General features: G+C 40.9%; 1 pseudogene across 1 annotated transcript in view; it reads right to left on the reverse strand.

Moving 5' to 3' along the window:
- The window catches only part of LOC148775478 (ankyrin repeat domain-containing protein 26-like), a 28800-nt pseudogene that overhangs the window by 4917 nt on the left and 5022 nt on the right, over positions 1-18861 (reverse strand). Inside the window, exons 5-11 of the transcript XR_016039074.1 lie at positions 17498-17531; positions 17082-17217; positions 15059-15277; positions 14174-14376; positions 9806-10765; positions 3851-4018; positions 464-629 (exon numbers count right to left, since the gene is read on the reverse strand). The product of XR_016039074.1 is annotated as an ankyrin repeat domain-containing protein 26-like (transcript). The remainder of the gene's footprint in view (positions 1-463; positions 630-3850; positions 4019-9805; positions 10766-14173; positions 14377-15058; positions 15278-17081; positions 17218-17497; positions 17532-18861) is intronic.

Below are 18861 nucleotides of genomic sequence, written 5' to 3' on the forward strand. Positions count from 1 at the left end.
ACCTGTGCTTCCCGTGTGTACACTTACTTTAGGCATCGACTAGCAGAATGTGCCCTCAATTAATCCTTTGCTGTATGCTGTTTGGGTTTATGAAAGGCGTCCTAGGAATGTTCTGCTTTCAGACGGTGGGGAAACCTGGACTCAGCATTGCAGGTGCGATCTGCCCTTTCCATTCTCCACACACACCTTCAGTCAGGTCACCGTATTATTTTTAGCCACTTTGTGATTTATCCTGCCTTTAACCCATGTGTTAATTTCCCCCTATTTCGTAAGTATGCCTTTACATAGTGTGGAAAAACTTGATATAGTACTAACAGTTTGTCTTCAGGCCCCCCCCAAGCAGTGACCATCTAGTTAGCTTTCACTTCCTACTAATCTCATGTACCCCACTCGATAAAAATTAGGCTTTAGAGAGAAATTAATGAACTAAATTTAGTTTCTGTGATTCTGTGTTTTGACTTACTTGTCTAGTTTATCTTGCAATGATTTTCTAACTTCACATTCTACTAGGTAGAGTAGCTTATATTTTTCCAACTCTGCTTTATTAGAATCTTCTTCCCAAGTTTTCATTTTGGACAGTGCAGATTCTAAGTAATTCTGAGTTCCATCTGTTGAGATCCAGCTTGTGTCTAAGGCAAATTGAAAAAGATAACATTTTAAAAATAATCATTAATCTGGAAAATTATACTTTTTCCCTTTAGTTTTGAGTCAGTGATTCAGAGAGTGATTTTAAAGGTGAAAAAAAAAGAGGAGGAGTTTCAAACAATTATCGTCAATGTGAAGTGAATTGAATCTGAATTATAAAATTAAAGTGGAATCACTGTTATAGTAGTACCTATATAATCTGACAATAAGAGGATCAACTTAACACTGTAAACACTGAACAAGACAACTTAAGAATAATTCAAGAGGATGGTACCAGTTTTAAACCACACTATTGTCTTTTCTTCCTAATGGTCTTGTTTTATACCATTGGTCTTATAAGTAAAAGGATTCTCTAGTGAGAATCATTCTGATAGGACAATTTAGTGATAACTGTGATGGAAACTCGGAGAAGGCAATGGCAAGCCACTCCAGTACTATTGCCTAGAAAATCCCATGGATGGAGGAGCCTGGTTGGCCGTAGTCCGTGGGGTCGCTAAGGGTCAGACACGACTGAGCGACTTCACTTTCACTTTTCACTTTCACACATTGGAGAAGGAAATGGCAACCCACTCCAGTGTTCTTGCCTGGAGAATCCCAGGGAAGGGGGAGCCTGGTGGGCTTCCGTCTATGGGGTCACACAGAGTTGGACACGACTGAAGTGACTTAGCAGCAGCAGTGATGGAAACTGAAATATTTAAAGGGAAAACAAGTGCCCCCCTTCCTTCCAGAAATCTAAAAAACTAACTGCTCTAAGGGAGGTAGAGGAAACACATAAACTGTATACATCAAAATGTAATGTACAGTGAAAGTGAATTCAAGCACATGACAGATCAACAAATTAACCTGCAAAAATGGGTTGACTTCTTTTCATTTCTCTACAAGATCCTGTCTCGCCCTTTCTTCAATCTCCCGTTTATAGTGCTCTACTTGACTGTGTTCTATCATATTCAGTTCTATATGACTTTTGAGGGTCACTACTTCTTGCTCCAACTTCTTTTTCTTCTCTCTAGTTTTTTACATTTCTTTTGCATTAGTTTCATAATAACTCCTGTTGAAAAACTTGATTTTTTGCATCCAGATGCAGACATTTTGAAGCTGCACTTTCCAGCTCAGATGGAAGATCATCAGTCTTCAAGAATAAAATGATACCGTTTGCTAATGAAGAAAGTGGACTGAGCACAGCCGAACTCAAACCCAGGATCAAATAAATACAATGGTATCTGTATTGTCGAATGTAGGACCAGGGATTACTCAGAGAATCAAGAAAGAAGTTCAGACCACCAAGAATCACAAACTATATTCTTCACTGTCATCATCTTTGTCACACAACAATTGCACTTGATTTTACACTCTTTTATTGTTCTACAATAATAGTTTTCTATCTTTCCTCATAAAATGACTACAGGTAGTAGTAGTCTCTTAGTAGACTGTCTTAGTAGAATGTCTCTTACTCCTTTCCCCATCTTAATGTCCCAGGATTTTAAAGAAGTTTGAGGGATACTGTATTGAGTTATCTAGGGCTAAGTTAATAAATGTCTCCCAAAAGAAGACTGTGAGAATAAGACTCTAATTAATAAATCTTATAAATATGGATTCTAATCCCATAAGCCTTTTTCTGAAGTACAAAGACTTTTTGCTAATTTGAATTGCAGTCCAAAGAGAAATTATTTGCAAAGGTAAAGAAATCCCATTTCCTAACAGTTTACAGAGATGATCCGCACATTTTTCTGAACAGCAACAACAAAAAATGCCTCATTCTTGTAATCCTTTGTTACTGTCCATTTATGCAAGACAAGTGCTGTGCATATCAATAAATATTTCCTGTTACATCAGTGTATACTTAGCCAAGATTCCCCCTCATGGAAAAAATGGCAACAGTGTAAAATCAGGGGCTAAACTGTTCCTCAGAGACTAGGTAACAAGGGCTGATGTGAAAAGGCTCAGTGAGAGCTGGACAGTCAGGAAAGCTCCATGAAGGAGGAGAGACTGGGTGCCAGGCCTGAAATAATGAAGGACTACCCAAGAGGAAAAGAAACTATAAAGACAGAAAGGACAGTCTGAGCAAGGGCCAAGAAAAGGTGAAATCCGCCAGCTAACTCTGAGGATAAGATCCAACCACAGGGAACTAAAAACATGTCCACACAGAATCATGTAAATCAGTGTTCACAACAGCATTATTAATGCCCCCAAAGTGGAAACAACCCAAAGCTCCATCAAGTGGTGAATGGCTAAATGGCTTAGCTTACTGCTGACATCCAACAGAAGTGGAAGAACTGATATGTGCCATCACATGGATGAACCGTGAAAACATGAAGTCACATGAGAAAAGCTAATCCCAAAGGAGCACACACTGCATGATTCCATTTATATAAAATACCCAGAACAGGCTGTCTACAGAGACAGATATTAGACTGGGGGTTGCCTGGGGCTGAGGGACATGGGAGGCCACGGGTGGTGGCTAAGGGATGCAGGGTTTCTTTTAGGGGGTGATGGAAATGCTCTGAAATTGACTGTGGTCACAGGTTACACCTCTCTAGACTAAGAGATACTGAACTACACGTGTTGAGTGGGTGAATTCTAAGATACGTCAGTTATATCTCAATAGATTTTTTTAAAAAATCCAATGGCAGGATCCAGATAATCATCTTAATTCTCTAGTTTGGATGTATGTATTCTACACCATCTGAGCACCTCCATGCTTTCACAATATATTTAAAATGAAAAGGAAAGAAGGCAGTGCCTAAACTTAAACTGGTTTGTATAAGACCCTTTCTGCACAAGTTATTCTGAAATCCATGAATAAATAAATACAGAACTCTACAGCCATTCACAAAAGGGAAGATGAGAAATGATAATTTTCTGAACGTTCCATTAAACTAATATTATCCTCTGATTTTAATCTGGCTTGCCTCTTCATGGTAATACTTAAAAAAGTATTGTTTCAAAGAAAAAAAAAGGCTCGCAACTTGTGTGAACAATGAGGCACAATTCTCAACATTCCTAAGGGTAAAAATATAAGAAAAAAATATATAATGCAAATGGCAGGATGAAAGTCGGAGTTTAAGAAACGAGTGCATTATAAATATAAGACAAGTGTAGTAAGTTACTTGTAACAAAATACAGAAGAAAGCTGACCATGAAAAGGAGTGTCCTAAAACACTTTATCCTACATATTAACCATCAACACGTTCAATTTCATACATACCTGACTTGTGAGTTGACGGAGCTGTAGTAGTTTCACATTGTTCTTTAAATCCTGTGCCTCAGCTTCTAAGTGAGCGCAATACTGTGACGTGACTTTCAGTGATGCCTCCGACATAGACTGCTTTTTGAGGGTGTCATCCAGTTCTTGTTGAAGTTGTCTCACAACTGCCTAATAAGACGCTCTGTCACTGAGTTTATCAAATCACTCTACTATTATGTTAATAGATAACTCCAGTATATGTACTTTGAAAATTATCACCACAGACAGCAACTCACCTTCTTTTCCCTCCTCACTGAATCTGGTTACAGACACACAAGGGGCCACCCTCCAGCCTTCCTGATATTAAGTTACTCAGACAAAGGATGCGGCCCCACTGTCCACACCCTGCCCCTCCCAATAAGTCTGCAGAGCTTCACCACCTCATGTTCAGAAAGAAATGAGTGTGTAGGTGGGAAAAGTGATGGAAAATTCCACTATATGGAAACATTTTCCCTCTTTTTATTTATTAGAAGCTTTGATTAACTCAGAGATCTTCCCATATTCCAACCAGTGCTCAGCTCTTTTGAAGAGATTCCTACCTCAGCAGAAAAATGAGGCTACTCCCTTGATGCTTATCTATTTTATATCTGCTGCTGCTGCTAAGTCACTTCAGTCGTGTCTGACTCTGTGTGACCCCATAGACGTCAGCCCACCAGGCTCCCCCGCCCCTGGGATTCTCCAGGCAGGAACACTGGAGTGGGTTGCCATTTCCTTCTCCAATGCATGAACGTGAAAAATGAAAGTGAAGTCGCTCAGTCACGTCCGACTCTTAGTGACCCCATGGACCGCAGCCTACCAGGCTCCTCCGTCCATGGGATTTTCCAGGCAAGAGTACTGGAGTGGGGTGCCATTGCCTTCTCCTAGTAGTGTGTCTATGTTAATCCCAAGCTTCTAATTTATCCCTCCTCCCCACCTTTGCCTTTGGCTAACCGTAAGCACCTACTGGAGAGCACAGGGAACTTTACTCAATATTCTGTAGTCACCTACACAGGAAAATGAACTGAAAAAGAATGGATATATGAGTACATAGGAGCTAATCCACGTTCAAGGTCAGGAGGGGCGGCCGTGAGGAGATACCCCTCGTTCAAGGTAAGGTGCAGCGGCTGTGCTTTGCTGGAGCAGCCATGAAGAGATATCCCACGACCAAGGTAAGAGAAACCCAAATAAGACGGTAGGTATTGCAAGAGGGCATCAGAGGGCAGACACACTGAAATCATAATCACAGGAAACTAGCCGATCTGATCACACGGACCACAGACTTGTCTAACTCAATGAAACTAAGCCATGCCTTGTGGGGCCACCCAAGACGGGCGGGTCATGGTGGAGAGGTCTGACACATTGTGGTCCACTGGAGAAGGGAATGGCAAACCACTTCAGTATTCTTGCCTTAAGAACCCCATGAACAGTATGAAAAGGCAAAATGATAGGATACTGAATGAGGAATTCCCCAGGTCGGTAGGTGCCCAGGATGCTACTGGAGATCAGTGGAGACATTACTCCAGAAAGAATGAAGGGATGGAGCCAAAGCAAAAATAATACCCAGTTGTGGAAGTGACTGGTGATAGAAGCAAGATCCGATGCTGTAAAGAACAATATTGCATAGGAACCTGGAATGTTAGGACCATGAATCAAGGCAAATTGGAAATGGTCAAACAGGAGAGGGCAAGAGTGAATGTAGACATTCTAGGAATCAGTGAACTAAAATGAACTGGAATGGGTGAATTTAACTCAGATGACCATTATATCTACTACCGTGGGCAACAATCCCTTAGAAGAAATGGAGTAGCCATCACACTCAACAAAAAAGTCCGAAATACAGTACTTGGATGCAATCTCAAAAACAACAGAATGATCTCTGTTCGTTTCCAAGGCAAACCATTCAATATTACAGTAATCCAAGCCTATGCCCCAACCAGTAAGGCTGAAGAAGCTGAAGTTGAATGATTCTATGAAGACCTACAAGAACTTTTAGAACTAACACCAAAAAAAGATGTCCTTTTCATTATAGGGGACTGGAATGCAAAAGTAAGAAGTCAAGAAACACCTGGAGTAACAGGCAAATTTGGCCTTGGAGCACAGAATGAAGCAGGGCAAAGGCTAATAGAGTTTTGCCAAGAGAACGCACTGGTCATAGCAAACACCCTCTTCCAACAACACAAAAGAAGACTCTACACATGGACATCACCAGATGGTCAACACCGAAATCAGACTGATTATATTCTTTGCAGCCAAAGATGGAGAAGCTCTATACAGTTAGCAAAAACAAGACCGGGAGCTGACTGTGGCTCAGATCATAAACTCCTTATTGCCAAATTCAGACTTAAAAGTGAAGAAAGTAGGGAAAACCACTAGACCATTCAGATAAGACCTAAATCAAATCCCTTATGATTATACAGTGGAAGGGAGAAATAGATTTAAGGGACTAGATCTGATAGAGTGCCTGATGAACTATGGACGGAGGTTCGTGACATTGTACAGGGGACAGGGACCAAGACCATCCACATGGAAAAGAAATGCAAAAGGGCAAAATGGCTGTCTGAGGAGGCCTTACAAGTAGCTGTAAAAAGAAGAGAAGCGAAAAGCAAAGGAGAACAGGAAAGATATAGGCATATGAATGCAGAGTTCCAAAGAATAGGAAGGAGAGATAAGAAAGCCTTCCTCAGCGATCAATGCAAAGAAATAGAGGAAAACAACAGAATAGGAAAGACTAGAGATCTCTTCAAGAAAATTAGATTCCAAGGGAACATTTGGTATGGGCTCAATAAAGGATAGAAATGGTATGGCCCTAACAGAAGCAGAAGATATTAAGCAGAGGTGGCAAGAATACACAGAAGAACTGTACAAAAAAGATCTTCATGACCAAGATAATCACGATGGTGTGATCACTCACCTAGAGCCAGACATTTTGGAATGTGAAGTCAAGTGGGCCTAAGCATCACTATGAACAAAGCTAGTGGAGGTGATGGAATTCCAGTTGAGCTATTTCAAATCCTGAAAGATGATGCTGTGAAAGGGCTGCACTCAATATGCCAGTACATTTGGAAAACTCAGCAGTGGTCACAGGACCGGAAAAGGTCAGTTTTCATTCCAATCCCAAAGAAAGGCAATGCCAAAGAATGCTCAAACTACCGCACAATTGCACTCATCTCACACACTAGTAAAGTCATGCTCAAAATTCTCCAAGCCAGGCTTCAGCAATACGTGAACTATGAACTTCCAGATGTTCAAGCAGGTTTTAGAAAAGGCAGAGGAACCAAAGATCAAATTGCCAACATTTGCTGGATCATGGAAAAAGCAAGCGAGTTCCAGAAAAATATCTATTTCTGCTTCATTGACTATGCCAAAACCTTTGACTGTGTAGATCAAAATAAACCATGGAAAATTCTGAAAGAGATGGGAATCTCAGACCACCTGACCTGCCTCTTGAGAAACCTGTATGCAGGTCAGGAAGCAACAGTTAGAACTGGACATGGAACAACAGACTGGTTCCAAATAGGAAAAGGAATTCATCAAGGCTGCATATTGTCACCCTGCTTATTTAACTTATATGCAGAGTACATCATGAGGAACGCTGGGCTGGAAGAAGCACAAGCTGGAATCAAAATCGCCAGGAGAAATATTAATAACCTCAGATATGCAGATGACACCACCCTTATGGCAGAAAGTGAAGAGGAACTCAAAAGCCTCTTGATGAAAGTGAAAGAGGAGAGTGAAAAGGTTGGCTTGAAGCTCAACATTCAGAAAACGAAGATCATGGCATCTGGTCCCATCGCTTCATGGCAAATAGATGGAGAAACAGTGTTAGACTTTATTTTTGGGGGCTCCAAAATCACTGCAGATGCTGATGGCAGCCATGAAATTAAAAGACGTTTGCTCCTTGGGAGGAAAGTTATGACCAACCTAGAGAGCATATTAAAGAGCAGAAACATTACTTTGCCAACAAAGGTCCATCTAGTCAAGGCTATGATTTTTCCCGTGGTCATGTATGGATTTGAGAGTTGGACTGTGAAGAAAGCTGATCGCCGAAGAATTGATGCTTTTGAACTGTGGTGTTGGAGAAGACTCTTGAGAGTCCCTTGGACTGCAAGGAGATCCAACCAGTCCATTCTAAAGGAGATCAGTCCTGGGTGTTCATTGGAAGGACTGATGCTGAAGCTGAAACTCCAATACTTTGGCCACCTCATGCAACGAGTTGACTCACTGGAAAAGACTCTGATGCTGGGAGGGCTTGGGGGCGGGAGGAGAAGGGGACAACAGAGAATGAGATGGCTGGATGGCATCACCGACTCGATGGATATGGGTTTGAGTGAACTCCAGGAGCTGGTGATGGACAGGGAGGCCTGGCGTGCTGTGATTCACGGGGTCGCAAAGAGTCGGACACGACTGAGCGACTGAACTGAACTGATAACTGAATCAATTTCCTGTACATCTGAAACTAACACAAAATTGTAAATCAACTATATTTCAATATAAAAGTAAATCAACTATATTTCAATATAAAAGAACAATGAAATTTAAAAACTGAGGTTGCTCCCATGGCCTTCAAGAAGCCTTGATAACCTGGCCTCCACCTGCCTCCAGACCGCAGCCCCTACAACCCTCTCCCTGGCTCACTCTATTCCTGCTGTTCATGAATCCTGCCATCCTTCATTTTAGTGGACAAACTTGTATTCAAATGATAGTAATTGATCCTTAAAATGAGAATTATGAGCGAACTGTTTGTAAAAATGTTCTAAGTAAATCATAAATAGCAGTGGGAAGATTAAATCAAGAATAGTTTTGCTAAAGCTCACCACCTGAGTCCCAAAATATGATTTAATGTTCATTGGAAGGACTGATGCTAAAGCTGAAACTGCAATACTTTGGCCACCTCATGAGACAAGTTGACTCACTGGAAAAGACTCTGATGCTAGAAAAGGTTGGGGGCGGGAGGAGAAGGGGACGACTGAGAATGAGATGGCTGGATGGCATCACCGACTCTGTGGACATGAGTTTGAGTGAACTCCGGGAGTTGGTGATGGACAGGGAGGCCTGGCGTGCTGTGATTCATGGGGTCGTGGAGAGTTGGACACGACTGAGCGACTGAACTGAACTGAACTGAACTCTTGCCTAGAAAATCGCACGGACAGAGGAGCCTGGTGGGCTGCTGTCTATGGGGTCACAGAGTTGGACATGACTGAAGTGACTTAGCAGCAGCAACAGATGCATTTGAAACCCACTCCAGTGTTCTTGCCTGGAGAATCCCAGGGATGGGGGAGCCTGGTGGGCTGCTGTCTATGGGGTGGCACAGAGTCGGACACAACTGAAGCCACTTAGCAGCAGCAGCAGATGCATTTGAAGAGTTGAGAGGCTTTAAGAATAAATGATTCAAGGCTAAAATGTTTCCCATATTAACTCAAATTGACATGAATAAAAATAAAATTGTACCAACAAATTAACAAAAAGCTATGAGAAGCTACTGAAGCCAAAGTACGATAGATAAAATATGGCCTCTGGGAAACCTGGAATTGACTGTCAAGGTAATCCATACAACTGAAGCTTAATTTCGAAATATTCTTTTCAGTTTTGAGCATTTCATTTATCTGCTTCATCATGATACTGACATGTGGTAACATAAAGATTAAAATTATTACCTTAATAGTAAAAGAGTAAATTACTAATAGCTGTCTATATTAACAATTTAGAACTGAATCTCTTAACATTTCATAAAGGACACGATGTCCCTACTCAAAGTAAAGCATTTCTTCTAATTTTTACTTGCTGGATACAAGGTGTGCTTTAAGGCTGGTTTAGAGACCACAGATTCATGGCCTATGTATTTTTTATATTCAACTAGATTCAACATTTAGCCAGAATCAAGAATCACTTTGAACTTTCTTTCAGGAAGTCTGAGAATTTCTCCTTCTGGATACTCACTTCTCTTTCTGCTTTCTCATTTTCGTACTGATACAGTCTCTCTTTTAAATGATTCCATTCCTTGATTAACTCCTTGTTTCTTTCCTCCAGCATCAGACCTCGTTTCTCATTTTCAGGCTGAAATTTTCTGACGATCTGCTGAAACTGGTCTCGGATGCTGATGACCGTCTTCTCTTCTCTGTCAGCTCTGTTTCGTGCATCGTCGAGTTGCTGTTGGAGCAACGTGTTTTCACTCTGGAGTTGAGATACTCTCTCCTCTAAGGATTTATGCTTTCCAAGGTATGTATTCACTTTGCCTTTTTCATTCTGATACATGTGTTCAATTTCCTGCTTTTGACACTCTGCTTGGCTTAGGTCTCTCTGGACACGTTCTAACATCAGAGTCTTTTCTCTAAGATCATCTCTCGTGTGATGCAGCTTGATTTTCAGCTTATTGAACTTACTTTCCGCTGAAGATAGTTGCTGGGAAAGCATCTCGTAGCTATCTTTTAGATTAGCCATATCGGACTTCAATTTGTCCAGCAAGCGTAACGACTTGTCTCTTGCTCTCTGGAAGGCAAGTTCCAGGTCTCTTTTTGACGTCTGGCCTTGATCGTGACCGTGTAAGGCAGCAGCCAGTCTAGAACGGGAGGATTCCACTTCGGTTTCCAGCCTTTGTTCGCCCTCTTTCTCCTCCTCCAGCTGAGCGTTCAGCACTGGGCTCTCGGCTCTCAGAGCGTGCAGCCGGCCTGGACTCTGGGCCAGAGTCTCTGCTGACGTTCCCTCGCTCGGTTTTATTGCCGTTTGAAGGTCGTCATTCTTTCCTTTGAGAATTTCAACGTCCTCAAAATACTCCTCTTCCTTTTCCCGGTGATTCTGATTTTTCAGTGCGTCTCTTTCCAGTCTCAGCATAGCAATTTCATTCTGCAGCATGTGGTTTTCACGCAACAGGTCTTTTGCTTCTTCACAACTATCAGAAACCTAAGTGAAACAAAGGAGATTTTTAGCTAGTACTCAACAAAGTGACATTTCATGATTTCCTCTGAAATGACAGACTAACTTGTATGCTTATACAATGAAAAGACTGCATCATGTGTGTCTCCAACAGGAAAAAATATGGTTCAATGTAATCCTCAGACTTTATACAAGCAGAAATTCCCAAAGGTTCAAAAATGTAATGGAAGACAATGAATCCACGAAAGTCAAAAAGAAATCCCAAGAGACTTTCCAAGAAGCTCAGAACTGGAAACTGAACTCTCTCTGAACTACAGCAAACCCAGAAGGCCTAAAATAAAGATTCATAGATCTGACTACACTTAAAAATTGCATCTGAAGTGGAATATTTATATAATGGAAAACTAGTAAGCCATAAGAAGAATGAAGTCATGCTATCTGCAGCAACAGGGATGGTCCTAGACGTTATCATCCTAAGTGACGTGAGTCAGACAAAGACAAGTACTATGTCACACTGCTTATATGTGGACTCTAAAGTGAACTCATTCACACAACAGAAAGAGACTCCTAGACACAGAAGACACACTTATGGTGACCACAGGGGAAAGCAGGGTAGGGGGAGGGGTAAATTAGGATGTTGGGGTTAACATATACACACCAGTATATATAAGATAACCAACAGAGATCTACTGTACAACATAAGGAACTACACTTCATATTCTGCAAGAAGAATCTGAAAAGGAATATGTGTGTGTGTGTGTGTGTGTGTGACTGAGTGTGTATGTGGATTAGTCACTCAGTCATGTCCGACTCTTTGCGACCCCATAGACTATAGCCTGCCAGGCTCCTCTGTCCATGGAATTTCCCGGGCGAGAATACTGAAGTGGGTAGGCATTTCCTTCTCCTGGCTGCTGCTGCTGCTGCTGCTGAGTCCCGTCAGTCGTGTCCGACTCTGTGCGACCCCACAGACGATAACCCACCAGGCTCCTCTGTCCCTGGGATTCTCCAGGCAAGAACACTGGAGTGGGTTGCCATTTCCTTCTCCAATGCATGAAAGTGAAAAGTGAAAGTGAAGTAGCTCAGTTATGTCTGACTCTTAGCGACCCCACGAACTGCAGCCTACCAGGCTCAGAGGAGATGGGATTTTCCAGGCAAGAGTACTAGAGTGGGGTGCCATTGCCTTCTCCACCTTCTCCAGGGGATCTTCCCAACCCAAGGATTGAGCCCAGGTCTCCTGCATTGCAGGCAGATTCTTTACAGTCTGAGCTGGCAGGGAAGGCCCCATTTGTATAATATACACACACATATTTATCTGAATCACTGTGCTGCACACCTGAAACTAACAGAATACTGTTAATCAGCTATCATTCAATAAACAGCACCACTGGCTAGGTTTATAAACACTACATCTGACACCTCCTATACAGCTACTTCACAGTAAGAGCCTGAACTCTGTATAAATAGACTAAATTCTGTACAAAAAGTTTTTCCTTGAGAATATGCTACCTTCTAACATTTAATAGGCAATTACAAGAATTACACCTACTGACAACTATACTAAACACTTCTACAAACATCAATTAACTCATTAGCTGTAATGATTCTGGAAAGGAAAAAGTTACAAATATGAGTAAGCTGCAGCCTTTTCACCAGGTCTTTGGACTCTACTAGTCCTCTTACATCAAACCACATGTCTCTAGTACAAACATATCAATACAAAATAAGCTTCCTATTTCATTCATGGTACAGACACTAACGGTAAATAAGGAGAAGTTTAGAGAGCTCTTAGAAAACTATGAGATTATTTGCTGCTGCAATAACTTTCATTATCTCTCCGTAATGTTTAAGATAGTGAGATGGGGGAAGTACAATGAAAAACACAATAATTATCACTAATATATATTATGCCGTATCTATCATTGTTTTCAAAAGTTCCTTGTACTGAAACAGGACACTCACAGAGCAGAGTGCTCATTTTCTCACAAGTAGAAGAATGACATCCAAAATGTGGTCTCTGAACTGCCTACAGTTTCCTCCTTACCATCAGGGGAAGTGATAAACTAACCTAATGATCTTTCGAGGAAGTGAAATCATTACCAAAACCCAGAATATCTATTAGTAGTAGCAAGAGTTTCCCGCCCCCCCCCCGCCGCCCCTTGGTGTGGGAGGGGGGCACTTTTATAAGTTTATTCTAAGAAACAACTTTTTAAAGTGTTCAAAAGTGTTTCTACAACTGATGTTGCAGTTTTTACAAAATGAAAACCTGTAAATGATGTGAAAAGGTCGTTGATAGGGTATCGGTTAAAGAAATGACAGTGGAGCCAAGAACGGACTCTGATTTAGACACTGAAGATGATGACGTGCATGGAGTGACCAACACGCTCACTCCAGAGCAGAGGGACATGGTCGGGTAACACAGTCGATGGGGGAGCACACACGGTCTTCCCAGCCTAAACCATAATCAGGGTTCCAGCTCCTTCGAGACAGTCGCAAAAGAGTTGAGATCAATTCCTATGGAAAATATTCAAGGCCTCTTCTTGGATGAGGCCATCGCATGTCACTACCTGACGGCTCTAGACAAATGGATTTGAATGACAAATACTACTTTCCTGAGCTCTTCCCAAGAGCTTTTTGTTGTCGGAGATCTGCTGCTAGGACCTCGAGGATGGGACCCAGTTTGTGTTTGAGAGGGACATCGGTTGTGGGAGCAAATTTCTCTGCTCTGAGAGGCCACTTGAGAACTCTGCAGAATGAAGGACAACCAGCTTCAAGAGGGTCTGGTCTCTATCAACTGCTGGAGAAAAATTCCATGGGGAGCACTCCTCCGCTTCTAGAGGACGCCAGTTAACACCGGTCCTTGAGGACTCTACTGTGGGGGAGAACCCAGCTGGGAAAGCTGGAGCCAGCTCTGAGCTGTTCACCGGGAAGGCGAACTGGAGGGCTGAATGGCACAGAGTGAGGGGGTCCATGACCCTCAGCCACCTGCCAGATTGAAGGCCTGACGCAACTTGATGTAAAATCAGGCACGATGGTCCCTCCCAGTGCCCCTTCTCTTCTAGACCTATATACTCACGAATGGTCCCTCAAGGCAGAAGGTTGAGCGGAGAGCTTAGCCTCCAGTTTCTACAACAATCTCAACCCTGTGGCTTCTCAGTAACTATTGTGTGAGCTATTGACGTGACCCCTTCCTCCCTCTGATCGAAAATCTGCACCCAGCATTTCAGGATTATAGAATTCTTATTTACGGCCTTGTTACTTGGGGAATTTTGAATTTCTTTGCTTTTGTTTTTAAGAAGTAACCTAAAATTTCCTAAAACACTGAATAAATGGCACAACACTAAATAAAATGGTACGTTTCCAAAAAAAGGGCACATTATAAATAATATTGATGAAAGAGTGTTAGAAATTTGAAATTTTCACCACTGATTACTCTACCTGATTCCAATTAATTCTCACAGTCTTTAGCTCCATTTTGAGTGCTTGGATAGTGAATTCTAGTTGCTGTTTCATTTCAATTTCTTTACTATATTCGTCTTCTTTTCTTTTTAACTCCTCCCTCATTTTTTCATATAACATACTAGCATTTCTTCTATTTTCTTCTTCTTGCTTTAAGGTGAATCAGAAAATTTTAGAGAGCTCTTCTTAGAAAATCATGGGATTATTCGCTGTTGCTGCAATAACTTTCGTTCCCTCTTCACAACGTTTAAAATAATAAAAATGGGGGGAATACAATGCAAAACACTTAATAATGATCACTGTTTTCATACAGAGGGTTAAGAATAAAATTGCATAAAACTTTGTCTTTATTTTGTCTTGAGAAAAATGGTTACGTCATACATCTGTGGGTGGGAATGTAAAGTAATAAAACTTATTGAAGAACAGTTTAGAAATGTAGATCACAAACCTTTTTAAAACTTCTCATACTTTAACCAAATAAGACAATATTATGAAAGAAAAATGTATTCAAAATGATTTAAAAAGGCAGAAATGAATTTGTAGAAAAGATGTTCCTTGCAGTATTAAATAGAATACAGAAAAGTGAAAAACAACTGAAAGTCAATTTGGTAAGTAACTAATGGGATTTCCATTATGGTGGAGTCCTGTATGGTCATGAAAATGATGATTTGGAAAAATATACATTAAGTTATTAGAAGCATTCACTGTTAAGAATCTGCTATATTATTTCCAAGAATTTCACACTCCACAATGTTTTCTCTCCTGCAAAATCCAAGAGGATAAGTTAGTCCTTATAACACACCTACATCTCTGCAGTGTTATACGAAACAACAGTTCCAGTATTTCTTTCAAAGCGAGGTGTACAGTACCTCAAGCTGCCGAGCTCTCGTTTCCACTCCACTTTCTGATGCTCTAACTGTGACTTGACTTCTTTGGTTTCTGACAGCTCTTTCTGGACCCCATGAACCTCACTTTTCATTTTGTGAATTTTTCGCCTAAGTAGTTCACAGTGGCTTCTTTGAAAATCTACTAATCTTTCATAGGAAAAACCTGCATCCCGAATTTTCAACAAGCTACCAGAATCTGCATGATGAAGAAAAGAAAGATAGAAACAAAAAAAAAACAAATTATGTGAGTAATTTTTGAGTATAAAGAACTGTGCCTTTCACACTCACTCATCCAGGCACTGAACAAACAGTCTCTACAATGTGGAAGACATGATTCTAAGATCTGAAGATAAAACAGCCGCCCCTGGCTCTTGTTTAGCTTGCAGTCTAGTAGACGAGAAAGACAAATCAAATAATTATGACCTCAGAGAGAGACTCCAAGAAAAGAGAGTTCTATGATCACGTAACAGAACCTGACACAGACTGGATCCAGGAAAGATCTCCCTGGGAAGAGACGTCACTGAGAAATGGAGGAGGAGCAGCAAGGAGTGAGCGGAGCAGGAGGAACAACCCTGTGGGCAGTCTCCAGCTGCCACGTGTTTCCAACCAAGACAGAGGGAACAGCTACCGATTTACCTCCCTGAGTGCAGCGAGCAAAAACAATGCCAACAAAATGCATCAAACAATGATTTTCATGACAAAGGACTTCAGGGAATGAAGGACAACGATCCCGGAAACACATGAGGTTAGCCTAAGGAACGCCCCAGCTCACTGCCTGGAGAGAATTTCCAGGCCCCAACATGGGGAGCAGGAACGGCAGCTGAGTCCACCGGACTCCCCAAGTGGAGGTGATGAAGCTGAGAGTCTGGGGAAACCAACGCGGGCAGAGATCACAGGTCAGAACCGCGGAGAGGAGAGAGTGGAACACAGAAAAAGGAGCCTGCAGATCTGAGGAGGGGCCCCTCGGGTAAGAAGCAGAGGAACGAACAGTGCATGTGTGTGAGAAACCACCTGAGACCAGGGAGAAACCATCTGCAAAGACTACAGGAAACCGTGACTGATGCTCACTCAGTCCCAGGAATTCCATCTATTCTCATGAGCCAGGCTGGAAAAACTTAATGGCAACCTACTCCAGTATCCTTGCCTGGAAAAGCCCAAGGATGGAGGAGCCTGGTAGGCTACAGTCCACGGGGTCACAAAGAGTCGGACACGACTGAGCGACTTCACTTCACCAGCAGAATGAACAGGGTAGTCAGCAAGGTCTTGCCTCCAAGGCAGGAAATAATCAGCCCTAGCCCCAGGGCCCCTCTGGATGCACCTAACAAATCATGAGAAGCAAGAGCACAGAAGGATCTCTGGAAAACTCTCAATATTTGGAAACTAAATCACATGGATCTAAATAACCCTGGGATCAAAGAGGTAATGAAAAGAAAAAGTACAAAGTATTTTGAACTGAAAGAAAATGAAAACATTAAGACCAGCAGACATCTTAGGGAACTGACAATCTGATTCTAAAACTCATGTAGAAAGAAGGGTAAAAACTAAAACTAGATGAAACTACACAATTGTGACCTTTAACCACTCAGCAAAGGGAGGCAACAGTTGGGCTTTAAGTGAGGGGGTAGCATGATGAGCCCTGAATGTTTAAAAATAGGCAATAATTACAGTTGCTGTGCAGACCGAGGTTCTGCCAGGTGGAGTGGCAGGGAGAGAAGTCTTGAGATTATTTCAGTTACTCTAGGAGGAACATGATGCTGATCTGACCGTGGCTGAAGGCACAGGAAAGAAGAGTCAACAGAAGGGACAGTGAGTGAGAAGGATCATAGGCCTGTGGCTCAGAGTATACACTCACTTTCATGTCCTTTTTATGCAAAACACACTTCTGAGATGCACAGCTCTGTAACATATCGCTGGCTCTAGAGCAGGACTGACAAGGTGTGCATCTATCACTATTCTATACACAGACAGGCTTTCCGCTAACATTTACGCTGCGCTCCTACCTTTACAACCCATGTCGAGAGGGTCTACTTGCAACATGGAACTTGTAGAGTAAAGCACGCCTCCATCCTCAGAAACAGTCTCAGAAGACTGAGTGAAGTCATCCAGGTTGTTCACGTAATTCATTTGTTCTTTGACCTACACAGAAATAATACTGTCTCACAATGTCCTTAAAATATGTGTAAAATATATTAAGTGTACAGAGGTGATAAATCTCTTTATCAAAGCAAAAATAGACACTTCTTAAAAGAACAGATTTTTATCAAAAGGGTACCTTTATCAGTACTGTTTCTAAATGATGTGTTCAAAGTAAAGTTCTCTACAACAAAGGAAGATTTTCTATTTTGCCACTATTCCTTTTACAAAGTATTTTTCACTAGGATAAGATTTTTTAAAGTTCATTATTTTTTTACTATACCTTCTTCTTTTCATACGATGTTTTTCTCGCAGGCCTAAAAAAACAAATGATTCTTTTCAGGCTAATAGTAAATACTCAAAAATACAAACAATACCTAAACTTTTCTTTTTTAGATAAACTCTTTGCATTGGTAAGTAATTTTCTATAAAAGGATGCAACGATTAGTAAGAGGAGCATTAAAGGACAAAGAAAATATATCAGTAATATTAATAAAGCATTAAATTTAGATCCAAGGAAAAGGAAAAAGATAATGTTACTTGCGTTACGTGATAGAAAGCAGTACACCAGGGTTTTCTGCACCTGTCATTTTCAATAAGAACTAACTTTTATGGCAATAAAACCTATCTGGGAGATATTCCTTAAGTCCTTCTAAGAAAGAAACCCATTTTGAATAACCATGATATTAGCTTTTTGAGGACTTCCTAGGCAACTGCTATGCATTATTATAAGCACTTGACATGTCTTAAAGCCATTTTAATCCTCACAGTCATTCTGGGAGATAGGTATAAGAAGAAATGGAGCAAAGACTGAGGAACTCGCCCAAGCCCACACAGCACATCACCAAGAGACCCAGAATTCAAACCCAGGAAATGTGGCTTCAAAACTGCTCTTCCAAAATATGCTGAGAAAGTAATACTGAAAGTCTTTTTAAGTAACATGATGGTGAATTAATCTATAGCATTATTCCATGTCTAGCTATAACTATAAATAATAATTTCTGAATCTTAAAACATTTCTCAAAAAATAAGAAGACCAGGTGTAGGCAAGTCTGGAAATCTACTTTCTATAAAGATTTGTTTTTCGTAAAGAAATTCATCAATAGGCATTCATTCAACCATTCTGCTGTTTCTTCATGCATCTGACATCCACTTATTGAGCACACAATATGTGTTAATGACACTCTTAGTACAGGAAGCATGGTTTTTGTCATTTAGATCTTTATTATCCAAAAGGAAGAATCTGTGAAAGTTTGTTAATAATTTTTTTCTATTTTATATAAACAAAATCTTCCCCTTTTCCCTGGAATCTATAAACAACTATGAAATTAATATGATGTGATGTTTCAGAGTACCTTTCAAAATCAGAATTACTCACGAAGTTACTATCAACCTGAATCATCAAGGAATTATCAAATCCTATTCAGTGTAGCCTGTGTTTATAAATTCACAATTATGTAATTTCTGAAAATCTACGTGTGATAGAATTAAGTTGTCTCCGCATATTCAATTATATAGGAATATTACATTTCAGAACCAATGAACAAGCCCTTCCCATAAAACTATATATGAGCAGAAGTATTATGTACAATTAGTTTACTGTAATAGTTCAAAGATAATGTCATACAATCAATAAGCTTTCTAATA

The sequence above is a fragment of the Moschus berezovskii genome, chromosome 15 (assembly GCF_049115385.1).
Source record: "Moschus berezovskii isolate FMDL1 chromosome 15, NW_MosBer_1.0, whole genome shotgun sequence".
Taxonomy (NCBI): Eukaryota; Metazoa; Chordata; class Mammalia; order Artiodactyla; family Moschidae; genus Moschus; species Moschus berezovskii.